This window comes from Dipodomys merriami, unplaced genomic scaffold (genome assembly GCF_024711535.1).
Source record: "Dipodomys merriami isolate MVZ:Mamm:240054 unplaced genomic scaffold, mDipMer1.0.p SCAF_1, whole genome shotgun sequence".
NCBI classification, from domain to species: Eukaryota; Metazoa; Chordata; class Mammalia; order Rodentia; family Heteromyidae; genus Dipodomys; species Dipodomys merriami.
In genome coordinates this window covers 124,386,682-124,405,233 of record NW_027202270.1, presented here as the reverse complement: position 1 = coordinate 124,405,233, position 18,552 = coordinate 124,386,682, and the positions used below count along the sequence as shown (strand labels likewise).

The following is an 18,552-nucleotide window of genomic DNA, read 5'->3' as shown; positions in this document are numbered from 1 at the left end:
TTTACAAATTGTGATTTTTAGGAAATTACTTGTTTTTTTATTTTATTTTTATTCTCTCTCTCTCTTGCTCTCTCTTTCTCTTTCTGTGTGTGTGTGTGTGTGTGTGTGTGTGTGTGTGTGTGTGTGTGTGTGTGTGTGTGTGTGCATGCGCATACATGCATGCGAACACATGCTGGTACTGGGGTTTGAACTCAGGGCCTGGGTGCTTACAACCCTTTGCTTTTTCTACTCAAGGCTAATGTTCTGCAACTTGAGCCACAGATTCACTTCCAGATTTTTGCTAGCTAATTGATGATCCAAGCCTCACAAATTTGTCTGCCTGAGTTAGCTTCAAACTACAGTCCTCAAATATCACCTGCTGAGTGGCTAGGATTATAGGCACGAGAGTCAATGGCGGAAGTTACAAAGTTTTATAAAGTTTAGTTTTTCTTCGTTGTAGAAGGTGATTAGCAATATTACCTATAGGATAGGGATCTGGGGAAGTTTAATGTGATGTTGCCCATTTCAGTGCCTGGCATACAGTCAGAACTCAATAATATTCTCTGTGAGGAACAAAAGGGAAAGAATCTAAGAAGTCCAAAGGATAATAGGATGTAGTTGAAAGGAAGCTGTCTCTCGCCATTTAAATCTTATATCCATTTCCTATGATCTGTCTCATGTTGGTTAAGGCAACTTGAACTTTAGAACTCATCATTTCACAAATCATGCCTATTACAGGGGCAGTTCTGAGGATTGAGCCAGACACTGTTTAAGTGTCTGGTGTCATGTATTGCTGTTAGAAAGAACCAAGTAAGTGTTCATTGTGGGGTTACGCTATCAATGGTGAATAGAGCTTTCGCTATCACCCCTGCAAGTCCAACTAGCATTTGTATTGTATGAACCTTCTATCTGTTCCATGGTCTGTTCCTAATTCTTAGGGTGAAGCCTGGTGCCTGAGAGTAAGTTGTAGCGTGGCAGTTGCTGTCAGAGCCCTTATGTATCCACTTATTACTACTTTCGTACAGTTCCTGTCAGCATGTGTTTTTATCTGTCAGGGCTTTAGCTCATCTTTTGGATTTACCCTGTGGCCTGTGTTGTATAGAGGAATTAATGACTCACTTTGCCGGTGTTCCTCCAGCAAGGATTGGTGGTAGTTTTTCATTGGCTCTTAGATTTTCCTCACTGATTTTAAAATTCCATTTTCCCTGAGTAGTAACTGGTTTTATAGTCCACCTTTAGTAGCTGCTGCCTAATGTGTGATCACATTCCCACATTACCTATCAATAATCTGTATGCACTGAAATTCTGGCCTCAGAATCCACTTTTAAAGAATATACATGGCTTCCCCAATAAGCCATCCATTGGCTTTATAGAGAATTATATGTACATCTTGACACCAGGACGTGTGTACATGTGCATGCATGCACCAGTATTGGGACTTTAACTCAGGTCCTTGCACTCTTGCTGGATTTTTTTTAATCAAAACTGGTGCTCTACCACTAGAGCCACACCTGCACTTCTGCCTTTTTTCTGGTTAATTGTAGGTAAGAGTGTCAAAGTTTGTCTTCCCAGGCTGGCTTTGGTTTGTGATCCTCAAGTTTCATCCTTCTGAGTAGCTAGGATTATATGTGTGAGTCACTGGCACCTGGCTCATTTGACTTGCTTGCTTAAAAGAGCATTGAGGGTTTTGGATACATTGGTTTGGAGAGGATCAACAAAGCCCCAAACTTGGGGCTTTAGGTTGCTCTGAGTGGGCAGGAGGGCATGAAATTCTGGCTTGATTTTTTTTTTTCTCATTCTAGTTGTTTTGATTTAAGGTGACAGTTATCTGAAGATAAATTCGCCTGGAAAAGATATAGGTGATAGTTGCCCCTATTTTGTATGTTTTTTTTTCAATTAGATCACTTATGACCTGAAGTCATGAGTGAGCTTCTTAGGGTCCATGAGCTTGCCGGTATTTGATAAAAAAAAAATTATGCAGGTGCATTTTTTCTGAAGAAAGTTATGAAATGTTCGGAGTTTTGAATAGACATACTCAGTATATTAAAAGTTGTTTAGTTCATTAAAATTTACCTAATGTTGGTGCTTAGAATTATTTGCTTGGATGGCACTGAAGACTAATTATATCAGTGGTAATGGGAGTGGCCCTTGGGAAGGCCCAGTTGTGCTGGAACATGGAGCCTTAAGGTCTAGGAGTCACCGTTAAATACGCATCCTCTCTGGGACAGGGGTGGGAGGTACTGAAGACAGAAAGGCATTGATGTCCCTAGATTTAATTGGGGAATAACACTACACAGTGTGTTGTGACTTATGTCACATGTCACCCTTTGCAACATGATATTTTATTACAGAGTTGGTGATATTGATTTCATTGTTTAGCAGTGCCACTTGGGGAATTATTTTTCCTCTTTTTTTCAATCTAGATTTCTTCCTAGCCTAACTTCCTTCAGTGGAGGTAGCTTATTTGGGCAGAATGAACTTCAAAAATTGTTCCTTCAAGTTGTCTGCCTGAGGATGGAAGAAAGTAGTGTGTCTCCACTGCTCCCCTCCCCCGACCCTTGGTCAAGCCTGGTCTCATGGGGTGCTAATTCACTTACAGTTTTGGGTTTGCTTCTGAACCCTGAAGGTTCCTTCAAGCTGGTAGCAGAGAAGCCCCAGGGCACAGACTAGGGAGCCAAGGTGAAGTGCTGTTAGACCTAGAGGAAGCAGTCTGTAACAGCAGTGCCTGCAGTAGGAAGACCATAGAGAAGGCAGGAGGTCATGCTCAAGAGGCATCTGGTATCCTCTCTCCATCCTAGCATCTCCGGCTTTTGGAACCATGGTAATCTCACCTTATTGACACAGGGTGTTAATAAGAGAATCCAGAGTTATGAATTTGATGCCAGTGGAGGCCATTCAGACTCCCACGGTGAAAATAGCACCATGACCATCACCAGAACAAATCCCTGCCTGAAAACCTATTTCCATGGGTCAAAAGGTGGGGAAATGTGGATTGAGTTGAACTCTGTGAGTGGAAAAGGTACATTCCCCTGGGCTATTTTCTTTGCTGCTCTGAACAAGTAAGTTAGGGCTCCTTAGGTTAACTATGAGCCCACAAGGGTCCCATAGATAACACACAATGGAATATATATTTTTTTCTTACTTTGATCTTTTTTACATCCTTTTGCTCTTTGGCAATGCATTATTAGAAAGAAAAAAATAAAGATATGCTGGGGACAACATCATTTCAACATCTAAGTGGAAGAATACACAGTCATAGTTTGCCAAACCTGATACCCAAGGAAATTTTTCCTGTAGCTGGTTTCAGCTACAGCCTGGGTAGAGGTGACAGCAGAGATGAGACTGAAGAAAGGGTGTCAAAGGCTCCATGGGAATTTTGAGCTTCAACGCAGGCTCCTAAATTGGCAGCTAAGTATGGTTTGTGTCTTACACTTTCTTGGGTAGCAATGCAGGTTGATAATGACCTTAAAATTTATTGTTGTTAGTTTCTCTTTTTATGATAGTTTTAAAGTGCTGTGTTCAGGGTATTATCACCATTAATGACAACTTAACCCTACTGGTACTAAGGAACTGTGTGTTCTCCTGGTGAATTTTAGAAGGAATGAGTCTGGAAAACCAGTAAGGGCAGAAGCAATAGGTTGCATTGTTCATGAATGATCTGTACTCTGAAGGCAAACATACCCAAGCATGTGAAGGCTGGTGATTTCTAATGCGGGAGGATCTATGAGAAGATGTTTCGACTTATATTAGCTAAGGCCCTTTGGTTACAAGCAACAGAACTGAATGCAATTGTATTTAGAACTTAGAGGTTAAATGGGGATGCATTTTAATTATTTTCTTCCTCTCACCCTTCTCTCTCATAATATTTTTCCCATTTTTATTTCTTTTGTACATTTTTATTGTTATTCTACAGAGGGGTTCCAGTGATATAAGTCAGGCAAAGAGTACATTGCTTTTTGGACAATATCACCCCTTCCCTTGCTCTCTCCCAGTTTTTCCCTCCCATCTCCATCCACAAGTTGTACAGTTCATTTTCAATATAGTGTCTAGTGAGTGCCACTGCTGCATTTGTTCACCTGTTGTCCCTCCATTTCTGTTCAATTTTGTTTCTTAATTCATTTTATACACACACAATTTTTCATAAAAGCATAAAGTGATGGTTTAAGTAATGTTGTTGTTTGTCTGAGTATACTTTATCCATTTTTGCTTGATTTCTCTCCTGTTCTTCTTTTTGCTTATTTATCCCCTAATTCCACTCCAGGATAATTCATGTTAATAACCATGTATATAGTCTGCCACACTTTTCACTATACTCATAAAATTTATTCATGGAAATCTATGTGCGAGTTTTGCATTTCATTATTTTATAAAATGTTCTATTATATATTTATTTTGCATCTTGTTTTACTTTTTAGGAAAATATTGTGAAGTATAGAATAAATACAAAAATGTTAAAGAGATGTAAAATTAGTTTAAAGAATTGTAATACAAGCACTCAGGCTGTATTTTTCATTTCCTGGAATAGGAAGTAGAAAATAATACAGCCAGGGATGGTGATACCTTTCTGTAATCCTTCTATTCTAGAAGTGGTGTCAGGAGATTGGGAGTTTGATGTCATCACCAGCTACATAGTGAGTCTGCAGGCCAGCCTCAGCTATACCTGTCTCAAAATGAAACAACAAAAGCAAAAATGCCTATGTGCTACTCTACAATAATCTTCTCTTCCTTCTCCTCTGACAACACTAGTTTCTGGAATTGGTTTTATACATTTCTTGGATATATTTGCCTTTTTTGTTCAACTGTACCCTTACAGAAATCTCTCCATATCAAAAAGCAGAGCTTTAATTGACTCTTTTTTCCCTCTTGGGTACATAACAGTCCATTATGAGAATGTATTGTATGCATAGCATTCCTCTTCTGATTATAATCTTATCTATAGCTTATTTTGTCTAATATGCACAATGTCCTTGTGCACTTTGCACTGGTACTGTTGTGGCGTCCAGGAGCAGGGATGATACACAAAAGGGGACTTGCATTTAAAATATGGTCAGATGGTAATTTATTGCCTTTCGAAACATTGCAACACTTCACCATCCTGCAGCAGTGCCAGAGAGCTTCCTTTTCACACATCCCAGACAGTGATAGGGATATCAATGTTTTCATTGTGCCAGTCTGAGGAGTGCGAAGTGATAGTTCATTGTTATTTTAATTTGTATCTCTCAAACTCCCAGTGAATCTGAGTATCTTTGCTTTGTCTGTAGGCCACTTAGGAACTCTTGTGAATGGACTCTTCTTGGCTTCTGCTAATTTCTTCAATTGAGATGTTTTGCTTTTACCTTTTTTTCCTGCCAGAGTCTGTTATTTACCTACTTTTTTAGCGATTATTTTGCTATCTAATATGTCCATTTTCTGTGTCACTAATTGTCTATTTATAATGTTATAGCTTCTGGTTTCTAGTCTTATTTATAGCCCATTCTCTTCTCTAAAAAGTATGGTAGAAGCCGGGTGCCGGTGGCTCACGCCTGTAAACCCAACTACTCAGGAGGCTGAGATCTGAGGATCTGGGTTCAAAGCCAGCCCGGGCAGGAAACTCTGTGAGACTCTTATCTCCAATAAACCACCAGAAAACCAGAAGTGGCACTGTGGCTCAAGTGGTAGAGTACTCTTCTTGAGCTGAAGAGCTGAGGGACAGAATCCAGGCCCAGAGTTCAAGCCCCACAACCAACCAACCAAAAAAAAAAGAGTGCTATAGACATTTTAGATTGACTTGATTTAAATTGATTTGTTGATTTAATTTTTTACATTTAAATATTCCTGTTGTTAATGATGATGGTGGTAGTCATGGGGCTTGAATTCAGGGCCTGAGGTGTGTCCCTGGGCTGTTTTGTTGAAGGCGAGCACTCTACCATGTGAAACCAGGATTACAGGCATCAGAAACCAGTGCCAGCTTACATATAAATCTTAATCCATGTGGAAATTTACTTTTATGCTTAGTGGAAGTTACAAGTGCATGTTTTTTTTTGTTCCTGATGGCAGTGACAACAGTGCTGACGATGATGATGACGATGATCATGACAATGATGATGATAGCTAACCTCTACTGAGGGACGGCTATTAGTTAGACATTATAATAGAAAACACTTTTTTATGAATTTACTAACATGTCCCTGTGATTCACTGACTTAAAATAACTTACTTTATCCATTTTATAGTTAATAAGAATGAGGCACAAAGTGTTGACTCACTAGTCCAAGTGTCACAGAGCAAGTAAAGTAGTGACAATGAGATTTAAACCTGGGAAGCCATGTATTTATGCCAGTGCTTTTTTTTCTTGACTGTCTATAGTTGAGCCAGGAGTATTTGTCAAATGACCCATCTTTTTCCTACTATAAATGCATTCCTTCTGTCATCTACCAATTCACACACATACTGGAGTCTATTTCTATATTTTCTCTCTATCTGTTCTTTCCTTATAATAATTCCTATTGATTCAATTACAGCAGTTTTGTATCTGATCTCTATGTAGTCCAATTCTGCTCCAGAGTTCAGCTTTGTTCATTCACTTATTATTTTTAGGCATCCCTACTTATGTATACAATTTATGTTTGTTTTATTCATTTAAAATAGTTGATAGGTTTCTAATTGAAATTGTATTAAATCAATACATTAGTTTTAGACAACTGCAGCTCCATATGAATTACTTTCATTTAAAGTACAATATATTTTGCTTCATTCAGTTATTACATATCTTCCAGTAAGGTTTATATGCTCTGTACATTCTGTATTTCTAGTTAAATTTATTCATAAGTGTTTTAAGTATCTATACAGATCTCATATATAACATTTGTTACAGATTGATTACATGTGATCAATATAAAGAAAACTATTAACATAATATTATTAATTCATTTGAAAATAAAAACCATCTATATCAATGAAGCAGAAATAGTATTAATAATTTTAGCCACCATTCTTTTTCTTTTGTGTTTATTTTAATTTTTAAACAATTTTATTGTTATTATAAAGGTGATATACAGAGTTGTTGCCATTCTCAACAGAATGTAGATAAAATAGAAGCAAAAGACAAGTGTTTACATATGTAAAGATTATTTTCTAAAAATAAAAGTAGATCTGTCAAGTGCAAAAATCATTTCAGTTAAAAATAGACTTCAGAGATGTCCATCACTGTTAATATGAGATGTTGCATTTGCTAGAATATCCAGTGTCATAACACAAGAACATAACAAGACAAAGTGAAACGTTTTTTTACTGATGGTAGCTTAAGGAATGTAAGCACCTGTAACAAAGTTCTTGTAGAATCAATAAGATAACAAACTATCTTCTTGTACAATCAATAAGATAGCAAATAAACTATCAGGATATAAGTATATAACATCAATAACTTCTTTATTTTCAATAACTAACCATTTTAGTTTGCAAAATTCAAATTCTAAAGCAAGATCATATGCCCCATGTCTTACCTCTTACTACAGAGATAAAAAGCTTCTTAAGGCTCCGCCCAATAAGACAGGAGCAATTCCTCAAGGGACAGTTGGTGAGTGGGTTTGAAAGGGGGAGAAGTTAATGACACTGTCCATACTTGGAAAAGAGCATCAGCAACCAAATGTGTAGGTTTCAAATAGGGAGAGTGAGTATGTCCGAGGGTTATACTTGGAACTGCCAAGATGAAACTTCTTACTATGCACAATTTAACAAACAGTGATATAAAAAGGACAAATGTTGATTCTTGACCTGACTGTTCTCTTTCCCCTTCCAAAAGGATTTCTGACATCCTCTTCCTATGGCTAGGCAGTGCTATGTCCCAGCAGGCTGTCTCATTGTCCCCTGCACTGGCTTTGTACAGTATTCTATTGTTTCTTCATTCATGCATCTCTTTGCCATCCTCTTTCATGGAATTCTGATTAATTTTGCATTGCTCTCAACAAAGGTTGGTTCCATTCCTCAAGCCCAGGCTTATTTTAAACCTAAGGAGTTTAGGAACTTTCTTCACTCACACCTGACACTTTCCCCCTGTCCTGTTTGTCTCTTTTCTCATTACCCCAAGCACCTATATCTCTCCACATCGGTCCCCATATCCCTATTGGATTCCTCCATGAACCTGGAAGGGAAAAAGAAAGGAACAGAGCTCTTTTCCTGGACTGCCCATTGCTCAACTTTCTCTTAAGAGTCTTTCCCCATTTCTATCATGTGAATATGAGCTAAGTTTGAGGGCCATAGGTTTTTGGTTTTGCGGGGTTTTTTTTGGTATACTGTGAATGATTTTATTTTAAAATTTAGAGAATTGCTGTGCTACTGATGCAGTTTCATCCTCCTACTGAAAAGATGCTCTGTCTCCTTTGCTTTGTCAGGCCTATACACAGAGCCTGGGGATTGCACTTCGTAAGCAAGTCTCTGTTTATCCAAACAAAATGATTTAAAGTCTCACCTGTATGCCTTTGCTGTGGTCATTTCTTTTCTCTGGGATGCTCTTTCTCCTGTGTATACACTTGCTAACCCCAAATGGATGTTATTTGTTAAGCTGAAGCTCAGGTGTCTGGAAAGCCTTTTCTGGGCTCACACTTCCTGCCCTAAAACGCCACAACGTTCATGTGCATTTCAGTCATAAGCTTCCCATTCTGCTTTAGGTAATTACCTACTCGTACATCTGTTTCCCCATAGACTGCCAATGCCTCTTCAGTATGCTCAGCCTCTAGCTGTGAATGGTACAAAGGTGACCCCAGTGAGTATTTCCTGAATAAATGAATAAATGTATGAATGAACCAAACAATGCTTTGTGAGCAGAGATGTTGGTTATATCATTTTGTAATTTGATATCTAATTTTACCGTCTCTGCTCTGATTCCATTAACCTCTCAGCTCTTGTCTCTATGAGGAAGTTGTAGAGAGGCTGGGGGAACTTTTAGACCGGCATGCATTTTGTCCTTGTATCCTAGACTCAGCCCTTCAGATCCTTTTAGTCTGTTCTGTTCTTGTTTGGACACTAGGTTGTTCCCATTGACTGCTCTCTGTTAGATGGGTTGAATAAGAACCTGAAGGAAGCCTTCAGTTTGACAGGGATGATTGCTAGAAGGAGACAAGTTTCTACCTCCATAATCTGTTCTTTCTCCAGGTTTCTCCATGACAGTTCCTCTCCTCATACTGGAACTTAATAAGTGTTGAGGCTCAAAAAAGGTAATACCTACAAAAGTCATCCACACTCTGTTATAAAAAAAATCCATCAAAAAGAATGACACCAGTTGGATAAAAGTATATTCAGTGAAATAAGCCAGGCCCAAAGAAACCAGAGGTCCCTTATTTTCAATAACTAGTATAGGTCTAGGACAAGCAGAAGAGGTCAAAAGCTATATACAGGTGACCAGATAAGATGATGTTAAATGAAATGAACCTCAGGATGGGGACACAAGAGGTTTTATCTTTTTTGCTGTAGTTTTTAATGTACTTATAATTTACTATGCATTTTTTTGTTTCTTTTGTATGTTCTTCCCCCATGGTATAACCCCTGTTATCACTGTAGTTGATTCTGGTGCACTGCATCTTGTATATACATTTTTCTAATTTGGGGAGGGGAAGGGAAAAAAACAAAATGCTTAAATAGGGATACAGGTTGACCCATTGTAACAATGAGATGTACAAGACACTATGTTGAAAATGAACTTTACAACTTTGGAGGGGCACAGGGTGGGGGATGAGTTGTGGAGTTGTGGAGGTGGGACAGAAAGGGATGGTAGGGGAAAAACAAAGGAGCGGTGGGTAACAATGCTTGATAGGAAATGTACTCATTACCTTGCTCATGTAACTGTAACTCCTTTGTACAGTATCTTTATGATAAAAATATGTATTTAATTTTAAACAACCTAGTTACTACCACTATAAAGGAAAAACAGATAGATAGATCTTTAGGGTTGAACAGGGTATTACCTGTAAGGTTAAATTTATTGTGTGTAAAGAGTCTGAGGGGGGAGGGTCTACCTGGGATGTCTGAGGACACCCGTGGCCGACACTGAAGATGAAGATAATAGCACACACAACATCTGCACTCAGAGATGAAGGAGACAACTCCAAGCACCACACAAGCATAGTTAAGCTCAACTATGTGAAGATGCGTTGGCATGCATCTTTCGGTTCTAACAAAGGCAAATCTTTCTGTAAGAAAAATATTTGCAACCACTGCTGAGAGCAACATTTCTGCTTGTTATGGATTATTAAGACGAGAGATACCCTTAGAGAATATCTAGTTCAGAGGTTCTCACACAAGCTAGTTGGCTGTGATACCCCGGGGCAGCATTTAAGAAGCCAGTTCTTGTCTGGGTCAGAAGGTCAGCAATGGGGCTTTTGGAAGGAGAATCTCAGGATTTATTTATTTTAATTCAAAAGGACATCCATTTCAGGGCTAATTCCACTAGTTGCTAATGGAACCATCTCAGCTGAGCTATTAAAACCTTCTGAGCTTCATTAATATTTGCAAAGTGTAGAAAATAATATCTTTTTCAAATAACAGGCAATATGATCTACAGACTGACTATAGTAGACATAAACTTATTTTTTCGTTCTTCTTCTGATGAACTGCAAAATCCTGATCCTGCTGATCATTAGGATGTTGATAAAGGAAGGCCTAAGCATTTTGTGCCTCATGGTACCTTTTAGAAGGGTAGTAGTAAGGCTAGTCAGCAGCATCATTTCCACCCAGACCACTACCCAGGAGCCTCTAGACTTGATCCTAGGAAATCCCTAGGCACTGACTTGAAGTCAGGAAATAAAACATCTATTAAAAATTCACTTTCCTAGGACTATTTCAATTCATTACTTCCACAGCTCTCTATAACATGCATGCCATTGTTGTGTTTAGTGATATAAACTTGGTAACAACCTCAATGGGAAGAACTTTCTCATTTGTCTACTATTTACATGTCTCCTTATACTGTATCCTATATAAGTACTGAGGAACCTTGGGTTTGCTGAAACTATAAAGGAATAAACATTTAGCATGGAAATACCAGCTGCCAAGAAGAGAAGCAGGAGAAGGGACCCTGTGAGATGTTGATTAGGTTCATTTATCACTTGATCTTTTAAGCCACTAAGCACCGGCTCTGTTGTCTTGTTTTTCAGACATACTCTTTTCAGGGGTCCTCAGGTTGAGTTTGTTTCTAAACATGAGCTCAAGAAGCTTTGTTCCTCTCCTCAGTAAGGGGTTCTTGTCCTCTTACCCCTGCTCAGAGTTACAAGCAAAGCTTCTATCAGCAAGCATCCAGGGAAGTTATTCTTACACAGAAGACTTGATGATCAGACTCATCCTTTGAAGAGGAGGAATACTTGTGTTTTTCATGGCAACAAAGTTCCAATTTTGGTAAATCCAGGGATTTGAGACTAGAGCTGCTCGCATATGTTCTGCATTTCCACCCCCATCATCAGCCAATTTCTCTAAATCTCACTCCTTTTTTTTCTTTCTTACCCATTTAATTTTATCCTGAAGCTTATGAGCCACCTTCCACATTAGTTGTGTGTCCATAGCAAATGGCTTCTTGGTAGGCAATGAGGTGAAGGGGAGGGGGGGAAATAGGGGTGGATGCAGTCTACTTGTGATTTATCAGCACTGGGGAAAAAATCATTTAAAAAAAAAGCAGAAAGGCAGGAGGAAAGAATGTGTGGAAGGGAGCTAAAGGGTGTGTTGTGATGGAAACAGATTGCCCAAAAGTTAGGTGGGTGTCAGGAAGTAAAAATAGCCAAGGGATGACCAAGCCTTCATTTTCTTTGAAACAATCACACTTCAGGGATATATTGAAACTGCTAATTTTGTTGGCATGTTGACACATCCTCCTAATTAATGAAGGGCTCATTACAAGACCAACCGAAGAGAACAGGCTGCTTACAGACGGAGGAAGAAGGAGGAATACATTGAACTTTGCTTTGTAGTCACGACCGACTGAGGAGGTGCCGTTGGGTGTATGGTTGCTTGTGGGCGAGCAGAAGAGGGAGCCTTCTGCTGGGCTCCATGCCTCTAGGCGCCACATGCTCCCTGCTCCTACCCTAGTCCACCAACACCAAAACAACTTGCTTCAGACCCAAATTGACTTTTGGATCCAAGATATGCCTCTGATACATTCTGGGGGAACATTTGCAAGTAGACTTGATGAAGGTCAGAGGCCCCAGAATCTGGGCTTCAAAAGGCAAAGGAAAGTAAGATGTGCAGTTTTAGCCCCTTTGGAAACAAAGCTTCTACACTGAGGTGTGACAAGCTGGCGATTCCTGGGAGTAGCTCCCACGGCTGGTGTGTGTTCTGTGGTCCCACGCATCACTTCCGATTGCTTGTGCTTTTTATTTGCAACATGTTCATGGAGTTTGATCAGAACAAACATAGGTATTGACATTGTAGCCTTCATGGACCAGTTTTCTGAGCTAAGAAGTCTCAAGGGAAATGTTTTCCAACACTTTTCAGACCTTGGGCAGCAAAGTCCATTTTCAGGGAGAGACTGTCTACTTGAAAGTCTCTTAATTCCCCCTTCCATCCACCTACCAAAGCCAAGCATTTTCCCTTCTATGACTGGTAATGCAGCATATAGCAGTCAAAATCATGGGTGCTTGGGTCAAATGGATGCTAATTAACCCCTCATCTCGACTGCTCACTAGGTTGAGTTGTCTTAGGCAAGTCACATACATCTCTGTATCTCTGTTTCCCCATTTGTAAATGGGAACCCTCAAGGCTTCCTCTTCAAGGGGTAGTTGTGAGCATTACTAGGTAACAGGTATAAATAATCCTTACCTCTTTAGATACAGGAACAAAATATATACTAATATATACTATATAGTTGTTTATCTGTATATATAATATACAAACTATATACCTGATATACTATGAGAACAAAACATTACTTTAAGGATCAACTATCGAAAAGCTTTGATTTATGATGTTGTGCCAATGTCCCTATACATTACATAGTGCACTGTTCCAAAGGTCATTCTATCATAAATGGGAAATTGAATCATGAGAAGCATGCTAATTCTCTCGAGATTGGCAAGCATGGGTAGCTCCACAGATTTTGGCTTCTGGTAACTTATTTATTTCTTCCTTTAATTGTTTCCATGAAGACATGCTCATATTATCCCTTGGCATCTTTTATTTCTCCTAGTGAAACAGAGAACCAAGAAAGTGGTAGATGCCACACAGTGGCCCCACTCCAAATGATGCATGGCTCAGAGGGGCCCTAACTTGAAATATCACCAGGCTGGTGATGTTGTCTAAATCACTTTTGCTATATGAACTTTAATTGTCCTACTTAAAAGTAGAGCATGATTACCAGCTATCATCTGTACAATGTGTCTTAGGTATGCTTTATTTAGGTATAAAAGGAACACAACATGAAACATTAGGAAGGACTCTGATGGGGGTATTTATTACTGATCCTTGAAAAGGAGATGAATAATACTTCCAACTTTGTGCAAGGGCAGTAGTGGAGGTGAGGGAAATGTGTATTTTGGAAGATGAAACCAGAAGAAGCTAAGTGGTCAATGTAACGGTGATGATAAATATAACTGCAATGACTAAAAGGACTGTAATGATTAATGTAACTGTCGGCTATAGAAATATCTGAAATATGGAAATATCTAGATTATTCGAATATGTAAAAATCTGAGACTGGGATTCTGCATGTGAGGGGTTCTAGTCTTTCTTTTCAAATTAAGCTTCTCATCTATGTACCTTCATGGAATTGGCTCAATCTCATTGATGGCAAGCTCCCCCTAGGCCAAACTACTACTTCATTCTCCAAGGCAAATGCAAAGGAAGTGAAGGATTTCATTGCTTGTTCTAATTTTTCAGACTGTCTAGAGCCCTACCCTCAGTCTTCCTGAAATCACTTACTCATACATCTATTCTGTGACTTATGCCAAAAGACTGATTAAACTGGAAATCACTTTTTTTCATTTGTTAAGTAATAATAGCATAGATAGCACTTCCATTTTAATCTAGAGCCCTTATGATTCAAATAGCCTTCAAAGTCGAACTAAATCTTAGGTACTGTATTTTACTAACTTCAGTGGGGATGTTCACATGAAAAAACACTTACCTGGTACTTCTCAGGCTAGCAGACATCAACCCAAGTACTGGACATATTGATCTGTCATGATCAGTTTTGTTTATATCATGTGGAATATAGCCCTATGTTATCATTTGTGCCAGGCATCAGTGACTCGTGTCTACAATCTTAGTACTCAGGAGGCTGAGATGTGAGGATCACATTTCAAAACCAGCCTGGCAGGAAAGTCTGTGAGACCCTTATTTCCAATTAAGCACCAAAAACTACAGAAGCAGAAGCTGTGGTTCCAGTGGTAGAGCAGAAAAGCTCAGGGACAGTTCCCAGGACCTGAGTTCAAGCCCCAGGACTGATGAAGAAAAAAAAAGGAATATACCTCCTTTGATATCTCTGCTAACAAAAGCTTGATTCAGACTTTCTAGCAGATGACAACAAGAAAATATATGTAAGAAATCTCCTATCTTAAACTTTCCCTCTTAGCCGGTACTGGTGGCTCATGTTTGTCATCTTAACTACTTATAGAGGTGAAGCTAAGATCTGAGGTCCCCCCAAAAATGTCTGTGAGACTCTTATCTCCAGCTAACCAGCAAGAAGCCAGAACTTGGGGTGTGATTCAAGTGGTAGAACACCAGCTTTGGGTGAAAAGGCCATGGAAAAGCACAAGCTCCAGCACCAGCACAACAAAACAAAGCAAAGCCCCTCCTTTGTTAATTGAATAAAGAAGAGGCAGTAGTATGAAATGGAAAGCACATAGTACTTTTCACATTTCACCTTTTGGGTGACCTTGAGATAAGTCATTCAAACACCCTGAGCTTTGGTGTTCCTATCTGTACTATGACATAAAACCAATCACCTTGTTTTGAGAACCGAGAGGTATGAAAGGCCTGGTACAAAGTACTAATTCTGTCCCGTTACTATGACAGCTATATCACTACCATTGTCATTGTGATCCTGTATCTCCCTCCAGTGCCTGGTAAGTGTACATATATATTTGGTGAGATGAAGGCCCAGCATCTAAACATTCACAGGAGACATCTTTGTCTTCTGCACAGCTGGTATATAAAGCATCAAAGAGTATCTACACTCTAGGTACTTGTTAGATCATCCAGTAAGACTCTATTGAAATCCAGCACCTGCCAGAGGCTTGCCTAAGGCAGCTGATTTCTTTTTTCTATGTATTTAAGGTTTGTTCATCTAACTCTTGGAGTGCTTACTTGTGTGTCCAACATTGTTCTAAATGCCTTAACAATTTTAACTTATGTAGTCCTCTCAATAATTTTATGATGAAGGTAAGGTCACTGCCATTTTACAAATGAGAAGACTGATTTACAGAGAAATAGCTTAAATAACTTCCCCAAAATACAGAGACAGTGAGTGGAAGAGTAGGATGTGATCACCAGTGGCTTGCTGGTTCTTTCCAGCAGATACTGTGACAATAAATGAAGGATTGCCCAGGCAGTGATATTTCCTATTTCCTATTTTAATATTAATATGAAGTGAGGACTGTGTTTAACTGACACACATGATTAAACTGAAAGAGTCTTTCCCATCCCCTGCTTTTAAAGTGTCAGATTGTCCAGGGGCTTGCTTGAGGCAGTCTTAGAAACAGATCAAAAGGGCACATTCCAAGGGGCAGTTAACAGGATATCAGTAAGCATTGAGATTAGTACATATAGGCACTCATCATGCCTTTTGACAGGATTACTGCAGAAAGTCAAGCACTCAGAATCCTGTGGCTTTTTACCCAGACACTAGATAAATACCCACACCAACAGCAGTTTTCCCCTGGCATCCAGCATTCTCCAGGCACTTCTGCTTGCTGCACCCAGGCATGCTCCCCCCCAGGACTCCAGGGTTCCCACAGTGGTTTGGCTTTGGGGTTTTGGAACTTTACTACTATTGTATATGAGAAAAACAATGCACAAGTCAGATTTACAATTATTCTAGACATATGAAATCCTTCCCCTGCATTTGGTGAGATTATCAGAAAGCACACAACAGATTATCAGAAAGCAAGATGCATGATTCTCAACCCCCCTTTCTCCTTTCTGTGTAGTGGTTAGCCCTCAGAGTCTAAGTCAGCTGTTTAGACATTCTAGGCCTTTCTCAAATTGCTGGCAGGGATTTCCACATTACCCAGTTGTCCTAAGTAATGACGACGTATATGAGTAGAGTGAATTTCTGTAAAGGATCCTCTCAGATTTACATGCCATGAAACAAAAAACTCAAGTCTGTATAGTCCTCCTATCTACTTGCACTTCTATGACTTTTGAGTCAATACTGGAGCCCAACTTTACCCAGACACCTGCCACTACTGACTTTCTCTGTGTTCTTTAGAGGGCACCTATTGTTTTTATATCCTTGATTGTTCTGTTTTTCTTATTGATTGATCATATATAATACCGCAGAATCTCTTGGCTATGGGAAGAGTACAAACCATAAGCCAATAAGAAGCTTATGATGATTTTCTTGCTATGCAAAACGTTTCAAGGTGTGTCGACTAAAGTAGAAGGAGATGAAAAAAAATCACGGCAAATTAGATTATCTATTGTGGGTAGCTGCTGTGTGCTCATTGGTTGCTTTGTTCCAGGTTGGGGCTGAGTGCTTTGCATACATTATCTTCTCTTAATCCTTTAGATGTCCAGTAAGTAATAGGACTATGATTTAAAATCAAGTTGTTTCTGACATCAGGGCCAGTCTTTGCAAACAACTATCTCATACTATATAAGCAATTCAGATCAAACACAAATCTCACATTTTTCAATTCAGGGAAAACATTTTTCCCTCTGTTTTACCTCAGTTGAAGGGAGTTGAATATAAACTTTTCCATTCATAACACACACTTACTGAATGCATGTTCCCCCTGGTTTTATTTTCTTTGCCTCTTCTGTAATCATACCTTTCACTTCCCTTCTGTAGGGTACCCAAAACAATAGTTCTTTAACAAAATATATATCCTTAAGTCCAGTGTGGTGGCTCAAACCTATAATTCTAGCTACTTGGGTGGTGAAGATCAGAGGATTGTAGTACAAAACTAGCCTGAGCATAAAAGTTTATAAGACCTCATCTCAACCAGTGGTTGAGTATGGTGTCCACACCTATTATCTCAACTACAGGGAAGCACAATGGCACATGCCTGCCATCCTCAGTGACACTGGGAACCACAAGGAGGAGGTTCACAGCCCGGCATGGCCTAGAATGAAATGGCCTACTTTTTATCAGAACAATATTTATGGAGGGAAATCAATATTCTCAGCAAGGAGTTAGTTATTTAGGAGGAAGGAAGTCCCCTATCTGAAAATCCTGAAAAAACTTTTTCTGTTTGAATAAGAGGGACAAATCTTCTAACATAGTACCTTCTGCCAAGATAGGGGCAGCTGGAGATACTTGCCCAAATTGACATTTATGGGTAGTCAGTGTTTGTTTGGGTACTGGCTCCCTTTAGGGCATGGATTCTGGATGCCTTTGATGTAATGCCTTGTCTTGCAATGCCACATTTGGGGGAGGCTGTCTGCCCCTATCTTTGATGCATCTATTTCTTATAGGATTACTCTGAGCCCTAGTGGCAGCTGCTGCTGCTGCTGCTGCTGTTGCTTCTTCTTCTTCTTCTTCTTCTTCTTCTTATCATTATTATCATTATCATTATTATTATCATTATTATTATTCTTTCGGTCATGGGGCTTGAACTCTGAGCCTGGGTGCTGTGCCTCAGCTCTTCAGTTCAAGGCTAGTGCTCTACTACTTGAGAGTGGCAGCTTCTTGACCGGAAGAATTATTACTTTACAGTAGGTAGCCTTGCAATTTTAAGAGTGTCTCTGGAGCCTCTTGGATCTTTAGTTCTACCTTTTGTTGGGTCTTTTCAGAGTTCACAGAGGAAGAAAGTGGCCCTCTGGGGCAGGTGACACCCACTGCATACCTACTACACCCCTGTTTCTCCAACAGGACTTGATCAGCATCTTTTGTGACTTTCTGGCATTTTGTGTTTCTAGAAAATGCAGCCTTAACTAGACCTCTCACCTGCAGAGATGACAAAGAGCTACCCTTCCCTAGAGAACCTTCTCGTCCTTTGAGTTTTATACCAGGGCTAAGCCATTGAAAAAAAAATTGCTTAATCTGGTTTCTGAAAGTATTTTCAGGAGGAAGCTGTCCCTTTTGTGACAGGGCTGGGGAAGATTTGCTCCCAAGTGTCTTCACTGACCTTCTGGAGGGCAGATCTTCCTTCTCAGTTGGGATTTCTCCAGCCCAGCATACCCTCCGCCAACCTCCCGTGGTTTGGATGTTCTAGGGTTCAGTTTCTTTGTGGGGGAATTCTTATCCTGGCATTTGGGAATAATGTGGCTAGGGACCCCTGGCTCCTGCTGCTTTTCCATGCTAGTCCCTCTGTTGTACAACTGAACATGAAGTACCTGTGAGGCTGCTGTGTCCCCACTGGGAAATGCCCTATTTTGAAAATAACTAATGCTAAAAGGAGCTGATCTATGAAACAGTGGTAGAATATCTGCCTAGTAAGCACCAGGCCCTGATTT

General features: G+C 39.6%; 1 protein-coding gene across 28 annotated transcripts in view; it reads left to right on the top strand.

Moving 5' to 3' along the window:
- Nrxn3 (neurexin 3) overlaps positions 1-18,552 on the top strand; it is a 1,574,539-nt gene that overhangs the window by 357,826 nt on the left and 1,198,161 nt on the right. The gene's annotated exons all lie outside the window — the stretch shown is intronic.